Source organism: Pan paniscus, chromosome 3 (genome assembly GCF_029289425.2).
Source record: "Pan paniscus chromosome 3, NHGRI_mPanPan1-v2.0_pri, whole genome shotgun sequence".
NCBI classification, from domain to species: domain Eukaryota; kingdom Metazoa; phylum Chordata; class Mammalia; order Primates; family Hominidae; genus Pan; species Pan paniscus.
Window position 1 is genome coordinate 146,899,214 of NC_073252.2, and position 20,289 is coordinate 146,919,502.

Here is a 20,289-nt window from a genome sequence, read left to right on the forward strand (position 1 = left end):
GCATCATGTTCTAACATGTTTACCTGGAAGTTAAATATGCTTAAAAGAAGTTTGTAAGGGTACCAAGTTGACAAGGAGTGGGCTCTCATATTTTCTTCTTTTTCTCAGTGTCAAATTAACTGAGCTAGAAATACATTTCTGAGAATGCCCTTCCTTCTATGGCTCCTGATTAAAATTGGCCACAAGAGAAATTTGCACAAGTTTTGGAAGGTAAAAGTAAAGCAGCAGCCATTACACCTTGAAGGATGATGTAGGGTTCCAGGCATCCCTGAAGTTCACGGACATCGTCATGGAGCTGCTGAGCCAGTCCTGTGCCAAGGTGAGCTAGCAACTGAGCTTGTAGCCAGTAACTGGGTTTGTAGCTGTCTCAGCTCCCATTGGATCTCATCCTTCAGCTCTTCCATGTCCTGTACTAGGCACATTTGCAGGTCTGTGGGAAAGGGCACCAGCTTCTTCTGTGTGTCACCCATCCATGTCATCAAGGTTTCAGGTGGTGAGACAGGCGTGGGTTCCACTTTTTCCTTGCAGATTCCAGTTGGTCCTTGATATATGCTAGTTCATGTCCAGCATTTTTTCTTGACTGGCAGCCCTGATGACCTACAACAGCGTCAAAACCATAAACCGATGTAGCAGCAACAGCTTTCCATAGACTTTTTCAAACAGTCTCAAAAATTATGCATCATCTAGCTCCTATAATAAATCTGTACTTCCATATCACTCATAATGGTTCTGCTTTCTGAGTTCTAAGTGATATAGTAACTGAAGACATAATGATCTCTTTTTAGGAAAAATTACAGTGTATACAACCATTATTAAGAGTCATTTTTAATTTATAATAATTGTTGCTTTAAGCAAGGTCTCCTAAGTTTATGTGTTCCTTATGACCTCAGCAGGAGATAATTTTTGTTTTTGTTTCAAATGCTTACAGTTTCCCTTAAGGATCTTTCTTTAGTGTTTTAATAGAATCATCATTCTCAGGATACTGTAGTATCTTCCTTATAGTTTAAATGGAGCAAAAAATAAACAAACGAGGTTTTAATTAACGAATGTGCTAGTAGATATTCTATATTTACACACACTAGTTTCAGTTCTATCTTGAGTATGCATTTGTGTGTGTAAAAAAGATAGAGAGAAAATAATCTCTGTAATAAAAAACAGAGAATGGGGGAAAAACCAGAAATTTCTTTCCTTACAATATTTAAGGATAGGCTTTCAAGATTTTAGCTGTATCCAAATACTTATTCTTAAAATAATCCTGCTATCTTGGGCATAACCTTCAAATTTGAAGATTCTAAAAGGTTCATAGGTGGAATAAATTCTCTTTTCAAAAGAGACCCACCTTCGATGAAGAGGGTTGCTTACCCATATATAATTGAACATTGGTTTCTCCCCTAATGATGACCAGATTCTCAGAAATCGGGCTACATTTTTTTAACAGTCAGCTGGGATCATAGGGAGTTAATAATTGCCATCACCAGCTCCACTGAATCAGAGGTTAGAACCAATTAGAGAGTAAGTAAATGGAGAGTTAAAATGTCAGCTTTTTCTTTTTTTAACTGATGAAGGCAGGCTGGATAAGGTGGAGTTTTTAAAAAGTGTGTGGGAGGATAAGTGTCAAGATGAACTTGCTAATATTTTACGTATAAAATGGACAGACTCACCCACACAGTCACAAATAGCTGGGGATAACAGCAGGCTCTGCTAAGGTAACTGCATAACAGTCCATATCTTCCCAGAAAAAGAATCATTTTTTGCTTGCTGCTTTGCTATGCAATTAGGAACTCATTGTGTACAATCAAACTCTGTTCTCATCCTTACCAAGCAGCTCCTTTGGTGATGTGACCCAGACCCTCATGTCTGAGAGGGCTGAGCTCCTGGTCACAATTATCTTCCTGTCATTCCAGTGTTTGATGTTATTTTATGTGGCATTGTCTTATTCTCTGTGTATATACGGCACTTCTCTAACTTGGTTGTAAATTGTTTATAAGTTCATGTTTCATGCTTGCATTCTGAATCATTGCCCTTACCATACAGAATGCCAGGCACATAATAGTTGCTCAAATTAAAAAATATATCAAATACATAAATGATTGCTAGGTGCATGTTGTAGGTCATGCAGGTCAGCAGGTCATCTTTCCAGGGAAGTAGACTCTGAAATAGAGATTAATGTGCAGAAATTAGGAACTACGTGTAGGATCAAGCTCTGTGGCAGAAGAAAAGAAGACAAGATGGGGCAGAGGGAGGAGCTGGGCTATGCTGACATTTCAGCAAAGCTCTTCGTTAAACCCATATAGGGCTCTACAGCTGGGATGGCCCTTCAATGTTATTCCCGGTTTGAGAGAGTCAGCTGAGCTTTATACCACAGTGTCGGCCATTCATACCATTCATTGGCTACAGGCTTCTCCCAGGGAGGAGTGTGGCCTTGGCAAGGTACCTCCCCAGGTGAGTGTAATTCCTGTAGGGCTGGCAGCTGGGATCTGTCATCCCACAGCACTCCCAGAAGCATAAGGATTATGTCCCTTAGTACTAAAGCGAGATCAAAGTGGTGCATCAGAGCGCCCACTACGGACCACCCCTTATGATGTCCCGATCCAATTCTTTGTGTAGATTCTGAGAGCAGCAAATTCTGGTGGACCTCTTGTCCTGGGAGAACCTTAGAGGAAGGCGAGTGGGACAAACAGCCTCTCAACACCTGAGCTGAACTTGTAGCCATAACTCTCACTCATCAGCTTTTCCCTCTACTATACATTCTGCATGCTGCTCATTCTCAGCTAGCACATCTTCCATTCTCTGGTGGCTCTGAAACAGACCTTCGGGGCCTTAGGAATCTGAGCCCATAACCATCATGCCCTTCTCAGGCCATGGCATATCATTTGTTCATGAATCACAAAAACTGAGTGAGAATAAGTAGAGACATCAAAATGAATCACCTGGGTGCCAACCCTATTCCACTATGCCCCCAGGGTGTAACAGGATTTCTACTTTCTCCTGCTGGTTAGGGCCAATTACTCTTTCCAGAAATGGTGACTTGTCTTCTTGGCTGTGGTCTGTTGGCATGGAGGGCCGTAAGTGTGTGGGCAATGGCTGTAACTTAAGGTTCAACGGGACTTCTGCTGTGTCCCTAGGTGGATGTGTTCTTTGAGAACCAGGACCTCTATCCCCACAGTATCTAGAGTTGGGGGAGGGGCAGCTCAGATCCACGTAGTGGGTCACTTGGAGGGATGTTAAGTGGGGTCTCTCACACTTCCATCTCATGCATCTTTTCTCACACCATGTGTCTCCTATTTGATCGTATCTGCTGGGAAATAAGGTCATAAATTCAGCTTGGACCTGCTGCAGAGAACCCTTTCCAGCTGTGTCCTATTCAAAGCTGTCAGACTTTCCTTACATCTGATATCTAGGCTGGAGAACTATGCCCAGGTGTGGAACATGCTCCCTCTTAACACCTGAAGACATCCACCAGCTGTTGTGCATTATTCTCTGTGGTAGGGCACATGAGATACAATAATTTGAATTTGTCTTTTACTTTAGAAGGCATATCCTGGCATGCCCCAGACCACTGGACTTTTAAAAAGTTTACTGCTGCGTCAGACTCCTAAGTCTTCCTAAGAAGGGGCTCCTCTTTCTGTAGTTTCTATGTATTATTAAAGCCTCCAAAGCACTTGCAAACTTCTTGTGTATCTGGTTTAATTAGTATAAAATCATCAATGTGGTTGATCAAAGTGATCTGTCTGATAACATGACAGAAGTCAAGATAGATATCATAGTCTTGGGCAAGACTATTCACTCTTGATCCTTCTGAGTGAACATGAATTGATTCTGATTCCCCTTTGTCATGCTCAGGGTCAGGTTCCGTCCCCAGCTGAGGGCTGAGGGGAGTGGGTGGACGTGGGACAGGGAGCTGGAAGAACATTAGAGAGACAGCAGGTAGATGAGACATGGCTTTATTCAGCAGCCTTTTCACAGGATCAGTGTTACATTTCTACACTATACAAACAGTAGTGGCTGAGAGCCAGGTGGGGAGCTTCTCTATGTTATGTCTACATGGCTATGATTATATAAGACATGGGACTGTGCGCCTGTGTCACAAACCTGCTGAGTCATCCAGGCTGTTTACCTCAGCCTATGCCTGCTGCCCTATGCCTGCTTGGCTACAGCACAACCATGTTCCTTACACCCTTTCTGATAAAAATGGAGAGTGATAAATTTATAAGATTTGAAGTTACCTGCATTAGCAAAGCCGTGCTAATCTGCCCTAGCAGGGATAGTGCATCTAGCACAGAATCTTGGGGCCAATGTTTGGGTGAGGTTGTAGTGGTCTAGTATCCTCTTCTAGGAAACATTTCACTTTTGTAGGGAGCAGACTGATAAATTTGTTGGAGATATATTAAGGGCTATATCTTCTGCATCTTTTAGGTGGTTAAGAATGATGCTAATCTCTGCCCATTCACCAGGAATGTCGTCTTGTTTTTGACTATTTTGACTGAGTCTTCTTGGTTTCCACTTGATTTTCTATAGAATGATATCTCTTACCCCACAGTCCAATCAACCAAGGTTGGGAGTAGGGTGGGCAAACTACCACTTATATCCAATCAATCATATTTTACTAATGAAATGGTTGATGGTGGGTCTGTGAACCTATTGGATTTTTGTAAGCTGGATCTGAGCCAGGATTATAATTTATTACCTGAGTTCTACCCACTCTGAGTGCCCCTACTCTAACAGGGAGGCCCTGATGTTCGGATGATCAAGTATCAGTGCCTAATGTATTCAATTGTTCTCAAAATTCTCTTTCCACAGTTTATAATTACCTCAGTAAATGACATCTAAGCTGCATCTAATCAAGAAATGAATCAGGGTAATTGTTACCATAGGCATTTGCCATAGTATTGCAGGTCTGTTTCCTCTGGAAAACTCACCTCTCTTTAAGTCAGTGGGTTCTGTGTTGCAAAACTGGGGTAAATGTGGAAAATGGACAGGGCTTGTGACTTTTTATTGTAGTAGTGGCCCTCAGCCTCTTGATTATCTTTTCCTGAACTATTTTGTTTGTAGATTTTACATCACTGCAGGCTATACATTTATTTTGCCCCTGAGAATACCATGTTCTATTAATCATCTTTATAGCTTTCCATGGATCAAGTCCCTGAATGCTACTCTGCCTTTGCCACTTCGTTTGATAATTGGGCCCGTCTTGCCTCCTATGGTTAAATGGTGGCCACTTTGGATAGATGGAAGGAGGAAGCCTATCATCCACATTGCCATTATTGAGTCCAGTTCCACAACAGCATCTCCTACTATCAGCCTTAATTTACAGGAGAATGCCTCTTCTGAACTTCTCAGTGATGTGGGTACCCATCTCACTCACTTTGGTAATTGCCATGGCCTCCAGGCCTTCCCATAGGATGTATTCATCTGGTGTATTTCCTAGACTTACACAGTATATATGTTCTTGCATGCCAACTTTCCTAACCCTTTTGCTCCCTACTTTTACTGCCTGCCATGATATTTCTGGCATTTCAAGTTCATTTCATTTAGGTCACTGCTTTCTCCAAGTTTCACAAGCTATCCCAGCAGAACATTTATACTTTGTCCAAGATTCTTGCCAGGGTATCACATCCTATATCCTTGGAGAGGGCTTTAATAGTAAATGCTCTCTTGTCCTTTTTTATACTCTATCCCACCTCTCCTTAATCAAATACCTTTAGAATCCAGGCATGTAGTACTCCCCAGTTTCCTTCTGGTGCATATTGACTCCACGTGTGCATATTCGCTTTCCTTCCTTGGCAAGCCCAACACTTCTCTAGTTGTCTTATGCTGTACCTTAATGCTATATGTTGGCCTGGAGCCAAGGGGAGTACATAGTGGCAGATCCTGAGAGGGGCGCCTCTTGTCTTGTAGTGAAGGGGCCTCTGCATTGTCTGCAAGTGATGAGAAAAGTATGAAGTCTTTATAGGGAGACGTGAGCTACTTATGCAGGCTCAGAGGGCTTAATGGAATTAGGAGATTTGAGATATTTTAGTTCATTACCCCAAATGTCCCCATCCCATGTTTCTAGGTCCCATTCTTTCCCATTAGACCTCTACCCTTAGCATAGAGGACCTGACTAGGTTGAGAATTTACCAACTTTGGAACCTGGTTGGTCCTCAGCTTTCTTTATCTTTGCTCTAGAAAATGAAAGCCTTTATATGCTGCCTTGGAGGCCCTCTGGTGTTCACACTTAGCTTGTAATTGATGAGTAATCACCTTTAGCCTTTGTCATCTTTCACCAGAACATTAATTGTCCCCAGCAGTTGCCATTCAATTCTATTACCTTTATCATTAACATTTCCCCATTTCTTTTCTGAAAGACTTGACACATTGCACCTGCACCTGCCTGTGCACTTTCCTCCACAGCTGTACCATTCCAGTTCACCTTTAGTGAAAGGTTTAACAATTGCCATGTTACCTTACACCAATAGCTATTCCTAATCCAGTTATTGGGTTTTCATTGCCAGCCAGCTGATGAGTGATCTAGCTCCAAAATCCAATCTCACCATCTGTGCCTTTCCTTAACTGAGGGCAATTCCTGTGCTTTTTCCTTCCTAGGATAATTGAAAACTTTCCTAATTGTGGACACAGTGATAATTTTTTTATTCTTGATAATTCCCTGTTAAACATCTGACTGTCAGGGTATATGCTATGCACTAGGCACAAGGTGAACCAAATGGAGAGTGAACAGGTTTTCCCTCCTCAAGGAGCTTGCACGTTGACTCTCCTTCCTTCTGCTGTAATTCGATGATTGAGAACAAGTGAAAGATTTGTACTTTTTGTGTGTCTAAGATGAACATCATGCAGTATTGAATCTTGTTTCTGAAACCTGAGATTAATTTAAATATGAGACACTCTCCTATCATCTAGTTACATGGAGTTATGCAAACATAAAATATATAATAGCAAGATGGCTGGAGCCTGATTCATTTCTTGATTAGATGAAGCTTAGATGCAGGAAAGAAAAGGTTTTGTATTCAGATCCCCTGAGTTCAAGTTTTGCTTTTACTAATTACTGGTCAGGCAAGTCACTTAATCCTTCTAAATTATTCTTCTGTAATCAGATTATCTGTGTTGCACAGAGGTATGTCAACATGAAAAAGCACATTTTCAAATGTTTTTTTCAGTGTGGTCCAAGGATCCCTTGGGAAGGGGTTTACTTTTGCATTAAGTATTTATAAACACAGATTTGTTTTATATACATTAATTAAAGTAACTTAAAAACAACAGATTGAATGTAGAAGAATCGAACTGTCTTCCATTCAATTAGTCATGAAAGAGTTCTGCAAAAGAGTGAAACAATACCATTATTCTCACTAGGCTTTTGTTTATTTTGGAAAGTATAGATTTTTAAAAATAAAAGTGTGATGTTTATGTTAACATATAGTGGGTTTATTGTTATTTTAGGTGAACTAATAAATATGCATTTTAAATATTTATCATTTCTAATTTCCAAGATGGCAAGTATTGATTGATATGAACCATGTAAACAAAGATTCTTTTGGGCTCTTAATATTTGCTAAGAGTGTAAAGGGGACCTGAGACCAAATAGCAAACACTCTAATTTTGCCAGAAGTCTAAGATGACCAATTCTCTGTCTTTCAATATGCTATTAAAACACACACAAAAAGATAAATGCAAATGCTTAACCACAACTTAGATGAGAAATAAAGGATATGACCCTTCAAATACTGGATATTAGAAATTCTTAATATCCAAAGCTTGGATAAAATCTCTCAGACGGATATGTTGAACAGTGCAGGAAAATTGATCATTGATTTCTAGCCAAGCGCTCCTGCTGGAAACCCCAATTTCCCAGGCAAGGACATGAAACTGAGGAAGAAAATTCACCACCTACTTGCCTGGGAGGAACTTTACCAGGTAACCTATTGTTACCTCTCCTTTTTTACTATTAGAAGAAATACGTAGCAATTAAAGGCAGAATTACAGAATAATAGAGTCTTTACACGAAGGGATTGTAAGTCAAGCAGTCGGAATGGAAGAACCAGGGGCATAATCAATTCTGGAAATTAGTTTCTCATTTTCTGATTTGGGCAATTAAATCACTATACTTATGCTTGATTATCAAAGAATAAACTCTACAACTCCTGACTATGCAATGACGTGGCAGATGGTGTAGGAGACCTCCTTCCCTGTCCAACAGATCCATTCTAAATAAAAGACTGCCAATATTAGGGCTGGAGAATGTTAACTAGTTCTTAGCCCATTATATGAGAAGATTCTGAAAGAATCAGGAGGTCAACATGGGGAATCCTGAATAACCCTTAGTAATCCGTACTGGACTATGCTTCTTATAAATAAAGAAGTCTATGAAAAGTCTCCACATGTTTCAAGATTAAAACAGACTTACCATGTAAGATACAAAGGATTTTTTTTTAACTTCAAAAGGAGTGCATGTTAGAAATCTTTGTCCTCTTGAAAATATTTATGGAAATCTGTATGCTACGAAACAAAAGAAAAAGGATGGGATGGTAAGACCACAACTAAAATGACAAAAAAATAGAATGGCCTAAGGAAAAATTGTAAAAACATAAGTGTAATCACAAAATTAAGGCCAGGTTCAGAATAAGACAGAAATGACACTGCAGAAAAATAAATTTTTGTTGTAAAAGGAGTAAAAGAAAAGCTTTCCCAAAATAGAGACAGAGAATAGGAACAAAAGGACCAAATGGGAGAGAAGATGGTAGATCTAAAAGTCAGAAGTGAAGCACCAGCATACAGATCACTGGTAAACATTACTATACAAACAATCCTAAAAGCAAGTTTACAGGAAATTTCCTAAGACAAAAGGTTCCACAAATAGAATGATACCATTTGTATAAGAAAAAAACTGATAATAATCAATACCTAGATGGATCCTGATGGCATTTTTAAATTAAAACAAATCACTGACAACATTTTAAACAAAGTAGTTTGATTAAATAGTTTCAGGAACAAGTAAGAAATAAAAGCTGTATGTACAGAATATTTAAGGAAAATGATAATATTGTATATATAAACAAATGGGATGTAGACAGAACATTTATGAATCGAATTTTTTAATCAATCAAGAAAAGTATAAGAACTACTCTCACCACAAATACAAAACTTATAAATTCAAACAAATAAATGTAATGGAAACAAGAGTGGAAGAATAAAATATTGGAAAATATCTTCATGACCATAGGGGCCAAGAAGGATTTCTTTACAAACCTAAAATAATTTTATAAAGAAATAATTAACAACTCTGATCACATTCATATTAAAATTTTATATACATCACAAAGCACCATTTTTAAAAAAGCCAAAGACAAAACACGGGTTTAGAAAGTTTTTTTTGCAGCAAATATAACCAACATAACAGAAGGAAGTTCCAGAAATATGAAGACTCTTAAAATCAGTAACAAAAGACAAACAACCCAACAGAAAATAGGCAAAAAGATATAAAAAGGCAATTCGAGAAAGTAAGAGCATTATTTTTAAGTTAGGATGGTAGATGAGTATACATTATTTTATGCTCTATATTTTGACACATCTTAAAAATTTGTAAGACCAATATATGCATAAATAATTAAAATACAGTTATAAATTAATGAATTAGAAACCAAAAATGATGAGAATAGATGAAGTAATCCAAGATTTTGGTCTTTTGGAAGACATCAAACTATGAATAAAAATGATAGAAAATATAAATATAGGATATTATGTATGACAAAAACGTATCATAATAGATGAGATATTTTGAAATTCTAAAAGAATACAATACGACAAATTTTAATAAGTATGAATATTTCAATAAAATAGACAATGTTTTAGGAAAATAAGCCTAACTGAAATGCAAGTGAGTTCTCTTGTCCTATGGAGATGTAGATACTCTGGTGGAACTCCCTTGTCTAAATCCTATGACAGCACAAAGCCTTTTCAAATACTTCTGAACATTTCTGGGTAACTCAAGTTCTCTGTTCACATCTGTCCTTGGGTCCCCTGCTGACTCTCTTCTTTACCATGTTGACTCAGATGTAAAATTTATCCCCCCTTCAGTTTCTACCAAAAAATTGAAATCACATTTGCAGGGTATTCTGAAGTATAGAAGATTTTGCTGAAATTGGATGATCAAGTTGAATATCTTTAAACAAAATAATAGGCATAAATGCCACTTGACAACCACATCACTGGGGAACTTTCCTTAGCTGTTTTCTTAACATAGCTTTAGTTTCTCAATGATACGGTTTGGCTGTGTTGCCACCCAAATCTCATCTTGAATTGTAATCCCCATAATCTCCACAGGCTGTGAGAGGGACCAGGTGGAGGTAATTGAATCATGCGGGCAGATTCCCCCATGCTGTTCTCGTATTAATGAGTGAGTCTCACGAGATCTAATGGTTTTATAAGCATCTGGCGTTTCCCATGCTCAAACTTATTATCTCCCCTGCCACCCTGTGAAGAGGTGCCTTCCACCATGATTGTAAGTTTCCTGATGCCTCTCCAGGAACGAGGAACTGTGAGTCAATTAAACCTCTTTTCTTTATAAGTTACTCAGTCTCTGGTATTTCTTCATAGCAGCATGAAAAAGAGCTAATACACTCAATGTTAAAAAAAAAAACACTTATTTTTGGTTCGGGGTGCATGTGAAGGTTTGTTACATACGTAAACTTGTGTCACAGGGGTTTGTTGTATATATTATTTCATTAGCCATGTATTAAGCCCAGTACTCAATAGTTATCTTTTCTGCTCCTCTCTCTCCTCCCATCCTCCACCCTCAAGTAGACCCCAGTGTCTGTTATTTTCTTCTTTATGTTCATAAGTTATTATCATTTAGCTCCCACTTATAAGTGAGAACATGTGCTACTTGGTTTTCTGTTCCTGTATTAGTTTGCTAAGGATAATGGCCTCCAGCTCTGTCCATGTTCCCTCAAAAGACATGATCTAATTGTTTTATGGTTGTATAGTATTCCATGGTGTATATGTACCACACTTTCTATATCCAACCTGTCATTGATGGGCATTTAGGCTGATTTCATGTGATATGGTTTGACTGTGTTCCCACCCAAATCTCATCCTGAATTGTAGCTCTCATAATTCCCACTTGTCATGGAAGTGACCTGGTGGGAGTTCCTTGAATCATAGGGGTGGGTGTTTCCATGCTGTTCTCGTGATAGTGAGTAAGTCTCATGAGATCTGATGGTTTTATAAAGGGCAGTTCCCCTGCACTTCTCCTTGTTGCTGTCATGCAAAGAACATGTTTGCTTCCCCTTCCACCATGATTGTAAGTTTCCTGAGGCTGCCCCAGCCTTGCGGAACTGTGAGTCAATTAAACCTCTTTCCTTTATAAATTACCCAGTCTTGGTATGTCACTATTAGCAGCATGAGAATGGACTAATACACCATGTCTTTGCTATTGTGAATTCCTATCCATGTGTCTTTATGGTACAATGATTTATATTCCTCTGGGTATATACCCAGTAATGGGATTGATGGGGCAAATGGGAATTCTGTTTTTAGTTCTTGGAGGAATCACCATACTGCTTTCCACAATGGTTGAACTAACTTATACTTGCACCAACAGTGTATAATTTTTCTCTTTTCTCTGCAACCTGGCCAGCATTTTTTATTTTTTGACTTTTAATAATAGCCATTCTGACTGGTGTGAGATGGTATCTCATTGTGCTTTTGATTTGCATTTCTGTAATGATCAGTGATATTGAGCATTTTTTCATATCCTTGTCCCAACATCTCTTTAACTTCTCTCTCTTACCTCTTCCTTCTCTATGCTCTGGCTTTTTTCTTTCTGCACTGCATAGGACAATAATACTTTCATTTTATTATGCATATATGTAAAAATCTTGGCTTCTGCTAACACCCATATCTTCCAGATCTCATCTTCTATACCAGTGGCTCATCAAGGTAATTTTCCAATAGACAGTAGATTCTCTTTAAAAGGAACTCAAATTACAGCTGCTAAGATACTATATTTTTCTCTTCCCCAATTATGATTACCAAAATATACTCAAGAAGTGTAAATCAGTATATATAGCAACATCTCAAATATGAAATGTGCTATTCTCTGTCTTTCTCTCTCTCTCTCTCTCTCTCTCTGTCACACACATACACACACACACACAGCAGAGGGAAGAATATAGTCAGGTATTTACAAAGATATAGCTGACTCTAGCAAAAGCTGGTGATTTTTTTTCAATATTATTTTGGTAATTAGAAAAGTGACATTAAAATGAATAAAAGTGAAATAATAGAAATTAAAGGCCTAGTATTCCTTAAATAAAGTAAGTATAATATTCATGCATTTTGCCAGTGCTGTTTCTATCACATGTCTAGAACAAATTTTGATAGCCATCATTCTGCCTCCAGGCAAAGCTGCACTGACCTAGTATCATGGGACTTAGAAGTGGAATGCCCTAATCATAAGGTCTATTCCTTATCCTAGTTCTCTGAAAATCTTTAGAGCACATTTCCCTATGTTGTTCATTCCCAGTGCTGCTGTGTTGTATTTCCTAGAATCTAAACTTTTCCTGCGGTTGTATTTCTGACTTTAGGAAGTCGCCTTGTTTCGTATTGATTCTCCAAGATGTCTTGCCATGCTCCTGCCTGAAGTCAATTGCCTGCAGAAACTAGCTTATATGCATAGATATGCATTTAATGGATATTAAGCACAGAGATTTGGGACTCACATAGAAACCAAGAATTTATTTCTTATCATAGTTTCAGGATTTGCTATATATTCCTCTTCTTATATTAACCCTCTTTTCTAATAATTACTAAAAATAACATTTTCTCATAGAACCATTCCCTGAAACTCTGGGCTAGCACAGTGTCCACTGCTACATATTTTCATAGCAGTCTTTACTTAAGCTTTTGTAAAAACGAATCCCATATACTTGAAGCTCCATGAGAGCAGTGTCATGTTTTCCTATACTAGTATATTTCCGGAATGTAAGAAGTGCTTAGTGAATAAGTAAAGAAATAGGTGAATGGGTGGATGGATGATTGGCCATCATATGGCCATAGAATTTTCTTGCCAGCTGTTGACCCTACTCACTAGTTCTTGCAGCAAAAAATCAGTTCAGCCAGTGTTCACACCAAAATAAACTCTGTCCCTTATGGGCAAGGTCTAAAGGACATTTAAATTATCTCCAATAAAACCAAGGTAGCAACTTAGTAGGAATCCAATACTAATATTAAGAGAATTTTAACCAAAGACATTTCTTCTCTCTCTTCCATTCTGGATTGCTTTTTTTCAGGTACCTATATGAGTCTTTCCCCTGCAATCACCCCCTGTGAGGGTTAATACTGAGTGTCAACTTGATTGGATTAAAGGATGCGAAGTATTGATCCTGGGTGTGTTTGTGAGGGCGTTGCCAAAGGAGATTAACATTTAAGTCAGTGGGCTGGAGAAGACAGGCCCACCCTTAATCTGGTGGGTACAATCTAATCAGCTGCCAAAGAATATAAAGCAGGCAGAAAAACAGGAAAAAGCAAGACTGGCTTAGCCTCCCAGTCTACATCTTTCTCCTATGCTTCCTGCCCTCAAACATTGGACTCCAGGTTATTCAGTTTTGAGACTTGGACTGGCTCTCCTTCCTTCTCAAGCTTGCAGACAGCCTATTGTGGGATCTTGTGATCATGTAAGTTAATACTTAGTAAACTCCCATATATATGTGTGTATATATATATTCTCCTATTAGTTCTGTCTCTCTAGGGAACAAAAGACAAACAGTCTTTTGCTAGTACAGCTTTTGGTACCAGTAGTGGGTCTAGAGGAACAGAATATTAAGGATGGAGTTCTTTTGTTGGTTTTGGGATTTCTGGGGTTGGCTGCTTAATATGATTAGATCCAAAGATGCTAAGGACCCTCCTTCTAATAGTATGGAGAACACTGATAGTCCTGGGTGTGAACTGTTTAGAGAGTTATGCAAAATAAATGCATTTGACACTCCTGATTCACTGCTCATGAGAGACAAGGAGTTTAGTGACTTTGTACATAATATCTTTGACCATATGTGGAGAACCAAGGAACATAATGAAGCTGGTTGGTTGCTTCTAAGTTCAGTGGATAAAGTGATGAAAGAAAACTATGAACTCAGGGATTCTGTCTCCTGGCTTCAGAAGCAGATAATGAGCCTTAAATATGCTAACATTGCCCTGAGTGAGAGTCTTATCTCCTGTAGAGAAAGAGCTGAAATTGTGAAAAAACAGACACAAGTGGCTGACCTGCAATGAAAGGTGCATGCACAGCCTCGCCAGGTGTCTACTGTTAAAGTAAGGGCATTGATTAGAAAAGAATGGGACCCTGGAACTTGGAATGGGGATGTGTGGGAGGACCCTGATGAAGTTGAGGACACTGAGTTTGTAAACTCTGTTGAAACTTTTTTGCCAGAAGGAACAGCTTCCCCATCCCCAGTAGTGGCAACATCCCCTCCCGGACCCATGCTGCCATCAGCCTTTCCACCTTCATCTGAGGAGATAAACCCTGCACTGCCTGAGGCAACAGTGACAGCCTCCCCTGAGGCAGTTGCCTGGCAAAATAATGTTGATTCTTCTCAGGAGCCACCCGCAACATCCCTGTTTGCTTCTAGACCTATACCTAGACTGAAGTCCTGGTGGGCCCCTAGAGGTGAGGTTGAGACTGTGACCCATGAGGAGGTGTACTACACTTGAAAAGAACTGCTTGAGTTCTCTAATTTATATAAACAACAATCTGGAGAACAGGCATGGGAATGGATATTAAGGGTATGTGATAATGGTGGAAGAAATACAGAGTTGGATTAGGCTGAATTTATTGCTTTGGGCCCACTAAGTAGGGATTCATTCTGCATTTACTATTGTAGCATGGGGAGTTAAAAAAGGTTCTAATAGTTTGTTTGCTTGGTTAGCTGAAATATGGATTAAAAGATGGCCCACTGTGAATGAGCTGGAAATCCCTAATCTCCATTGGCTTAATGTAGAGGAAGGGATCAAAAGGCTTAGGGAGATTGGGATGCTGGAATGGGTTAGTCACTTTAGACCTACTCATCTCAGCTGGGAGGGTCCAGAAGATATACTCTTGACCGATGCCTTACAAAATAGATTTGTGAGGGCAACACCTGCATCTTTGAAGAGCCCTGTGATTGCTCTTCTCTGTAAGTCAGATCTAAACAGTGGGAACCACAGTCACTCAACTACAAAATTTAAGTACAATGGGAATAATTGTATCCCAAGGTGGCAGAGGCCAAGTGGCAGCACTCAACTGTCAAAGACAAGGTGGGCATAGCTACTGGAATGGACAGCAGAGACAAAGCAGCAATCAGAATAGTCTGACTTCTGTAGAGCTCTGGCACTGGCTAATTCATCACAGTGTTCCTAGAAGTAAAATTGATAGGAAGCCAACTGCATTGCCACTTCATTTATATAAGGAGAAAACTTCTAGGTTGAATGGACAAAAGACAAATTTGAATTATAAAAATAGAGAATCTAAAAGAACAAAGCTGGAGGCATCACGCTACCTAACTTCAAACTATACTACAAGGCTACAGTAACCAAAACAGCATGGTACTGGTACCAAAACAGAGATATAGACCAATGGAACAGAACAGAGCCCTCAGAAATATTGCCTCATATCTACAACTATCTGATCTTTGACAAACCTGACAAAAACAAGCAATGGGGAAAGGATTCCCTATTTAATAAATGGTTCTGGGAAAACTGGCTAGCCATATGTAGAAAGCTGAAACTGGATCCCTTCCTTATCCCTCATACAAAAATTAATTCAAGATGGATTAAAGATGTAAATGTTAGACCTAAAACCATAAAAACCCTAGAAGAAAACCTAGGCAATACCATTCAGGACATAGGCACGGGCAAGGACTTCATGTCTTAAACACCAAACGCAATGGCAACAAAAGCCAAAATTGACAAATGGGATCTAATTAAACTAAAGAGCTTCTGCACAGCAAAAGAAACCACCATCAGAGTGAACAGCCAACCTACAGAATGGGAGAAAAATTTTGCAACCTACTCATCTGACAAAGGGCTAATATCCAGAATCTACAATGAATTCAAACAAATTTACAAGAAAAAAACAAACAACCCCATCAAAAAGTGGGCAAAGGATATGAACAGACACTTCTCAAAAGAAGACATTTATGCAGCCAAAAAACACATGAAAAAATGCTCATCATCATTGGCCATCAGAGAAATGCAAATCAAAACCACAATGAGATACCACCTCACACCAGTTAGAATGGCGATCATCAGGAAACAACAGGTGCTGGAGAGGATGTAGAAAAATAGGAACACTTTTACACTGTTGGTGGGACTGTAAACTAGTTCAACCATTGTGGAAGTCAGTGTGGCGATTCCTCAGGGATCTAGAACTCGAAATACCATTTGACCCAGCAATCCCATTACTGGGTATATACCCAAAGGATTATAAATCATGCTGCTATAAAGACACATGCACATGTATGTTTATTGCAGCACTATTCACAATAGCAAAGACTTGGAACCAACCCAAATGTCCAACAATGATAGACAGGATTAAGAAAATGTGGCACATATACACCATGGAATACTATGCAGCCATAAAAAATGATGAGTTCATGTCCTTTGTAGGGACATGGATGAAGCCGGAAACCATCATTCTCAGCAAACTATCTCAAGGACAAAAAACCAAACACCACATGTTCTCACTCATAGGTGGGAATCGAAGAATGAGAATACATGGACACAGGAAGGGGAACATCACACACTGGGGCCTGTTGTGGGGTGGGGGGAGGGGGGAGGGATAGCATTAGGAGATATACCTAATGGTAAATGACGAGTTAATGGCTGCAGCACACCAACATGGCACACGTACACACATGTAACAAACCTGCACGTTGTGCACATGTATCCTAAAACTTAAAGTATAATAAAACAAAACAAAACAAAAAACAGAGAATCATGGACCCTCAATCAATTTCAAGACTTGAACCAGTTTATAAACCCAGAACCCCTTGAATGAAGGGGAGGTTGGGTCCTCTTAAGGAAGGACTCTACTGTCAGTTTATGCAGTGAATCTTTCTACCATTCTTCCCCAAGGAGACCTCTGGCCTTTTACCAGGGTAACTGTGCACTGGGGAAAGGGAAACAATCAGACATTTAGGGGACTACTGGACACTAGTTCTGAGCTGATGTTGATTCCAGGGACCCCACACTGTCATCATCGTCCTCCAGTTAAAGTAGGGGCTTATGGAGGTCAGGTAATTGATGGAGTTTTAGCTCAGGTCCAACTTCCACTGGATCCATTTGGTCCCTGGACTCATCCTGTGGTCATTTCCCCAGTGCCAGAATGCATAATTAGCATAGACATTCTTAGCAGCTGGCCAGAACCCCCACATTGGCTCCCTGACTGGTAGGGTGAGGGCTGTCATGGTGGGAAAGGCCAAATGGAAGCCATTAGAGCTGTCTCTTCCTAGAAAAATAGTAAATCAAAAACAATATCGCATCCCTGGAGGAACTGCAGAGATTAGTACTACCATCAAGGACTTGAAAGACGCAGGGATGATGATTTCCACCATATCCCTGTTCAACTCTCCCATTCGGCTTGTGCAGAAGACAGATGGATCTTGGAGAATGACAGTGGATTTTCATAAGCTTAACCAAGTGTGACTCCAATTGCAGATGCTGTACCAGAGGTGGTTTCATTGCCTGAACAAATTAACACATCTCCTGGTACCTGGTATGCAGCCTTTGACTTGGCAAATGCCATTTTCTCCATTCCTATCCATAACGCCCACCAGAAGCAATTTGCCTTCAGCCAGCAAGGCCAGCAATATACCTTTACTGTCCTACCTCAGGGGTATGTCAGCTCTCTGGCTTTGTGTCACAATCTTATTCTGAGAGACCATGATCGCTTTTTCCTTCCACAAGGTATCTCACTGGTTGATTACGTTGATGACATTATGCTGATTGGATCCAGTGAGCAAGAAGTAGCAAACACCCTGGACTTATTGGTGAGACATCTGCATGCCAGAGGATGCAAAATAAATCCAACTAAAATGCAGGGACCTTTTACCTCGGTAAAATTTCTAGGGGTTCAGTGGTATGGGTCTTGTTGAGTTATTCCTCCTAAGGTGAAGGATAAGTTGCTGCATTTGGGCCCTCCTACAGCCAAGAAAGAGACACAAAGCCTAGCGGGCCTATTTGAATTTTGGAGGCAACACAATCCTCATTTGAGTATGTTACTCTGGCCCATTTATCGAGTGACCCAAACGGCTGCCAGTTTTGAGTGGGGCCACAAACAGAAGAAGGCCCTGCAATAGGTCCAGGCTGCTGTGCTAGCTGCTCTGCCACTTGGGCCATATGACCTAGCAGATCCAATGGTGCTTGAGGTGTCAGTGGCAGATAGGGATGCTGTTTGGAGCCTTTGGCAGGCCCGCATAGGTGAATCACAGCGGAGACCTCTAGGACTTTGGAGCAAGGCCTGGCCATATTCTGCAGATAACTACTCGCCTGTTGAGAGACAGCTCTTGGCCTGTTACTGGGCTTTGGTGGAAATTGAATGTTTGAGTATGGGTCATCAAGTCACTATGTGACCTGAACTGCCTCTTATGAACTGGGTGCTTTCTGATTCACCTAACCATGAAGTGGGTCATGCACAGCAGTATTCCATCATCAAATGAAAATGGTATATACATGATCAGTCTTGAGCAGGTCATGAAGGCACAAGTTACATGAGGAAGTGGCTCAAATGCCCATGCTCTCCACTCCTGCCACCCTGCCTTCTCTTCACCAGCCTGCACTGATGGCTAATGGGGGATTCCCTATGATCAGCTGCCAGAGGAAGAGAAGACTAGGGGCTGGTTCACAGATGGTTCTGCACAATATGCAGGCACCAACCGAAAGTGGACAGCTGCGGCACTATAGCCCCTTTCTAGGACATCCCTGAAGGACATCAGTGAAGGGAAATCTTCCCAATGGGCAGAACTTTGAGCAGTGCACCTGGTTGTGCACTTTGCATGGAAGGAGAAATGGCCAGATGTGCAATTATACACTGATTCACGGGCTGTAGCCAATGGTTTGGCTGGATGGTCAGGAACTTCGAAGAAGCATGATTGGAAAATTGGTGACATAGAAATTTGAGGAAGGGGTATGTGGATGGACCTCTCTGAGTGGTCAAAAACTGTGAAGATATTTGTATCCCATGTGAGTGCTCGCCAGTGGGTGACCTCAGCAGAGGAGGATTTTAATAATCAAGTAGATAGGATGACTCGTTCTGTGGACACTACGCAGCCTTTTTCCATAGACACCCCTGTCATCGCCCAATAGGCCCATGAACAAAGTGGCTCTGGTGGCAGGGATGGAGGTTATGCAAGGGGTTAGCAACATGGACTTCCACTCACTAAGGCTGACCTGGCTTTGGCCACTGCTGAGTGCCCAATTTGCCAGCAGCAGAGACTAACTGAGTCCTCGATATGGCACCATTCCTCAGGGTGATCAGCCAGCTACCTGGTGGCAGGTTGATTATATTGGACCTCTTCCATCATGGAAAGGGCAGAGGATTGTCATCACTGGAATATACACTTACTCAAGATATGTGTTTGCCTATCCTGCACGCAATGCCTCTGCTAAGAGTACCATCCATGGACTCACGGCATGCCTATCCAACATCATGGTATTCCACACAGCATTGCTTCTGATCAAGGCACTCACCTCACAGCTAAAGAAGTGTGGCAATGGGCTCGTGCTCATGAAATTCACTGGTCTTACCATGTCCCCCACCATCCTGAAGCAACTGGATTGATAGAACGGTGGAATGGCCTTTTGAAGTCACATTATGATGCCAGCTAGGTAACAATACTTTGCAGGGCAGGGGCAAAGCTCTCCAGAAGGCCATGTATGCTCTGAATCAGCATCCAACATATGATACTGTTTCTCCCATGGCCAGGATTCACTGGTCCAGGAATCAAGGGGTGGAAGTGGAAGTGGTACCATTCACCATCACCCTTAGTGATCCACTAGCAAAATTTTTACTTCCTGTTCTGCTGGCCTAGCGGTCTTAGTTCCAGAGGGAGGAACACTGCCACCAGGAGACACTGGAAATTAAGATTGCCACCTGGACACTTTGGGCTCCTCCTACCTTTAAGTCAACAGGCTAAGAAGGGAGTTACAGTGTTGGCTGGGGTGATTGACCTGGACTATCAAGATGAAATCAGTCTACTACTCCATAATGGAGGTAAGGAAGAGTATGCATGGAATACAGGAGATCCATTAGGGTGTCTCTTAGTA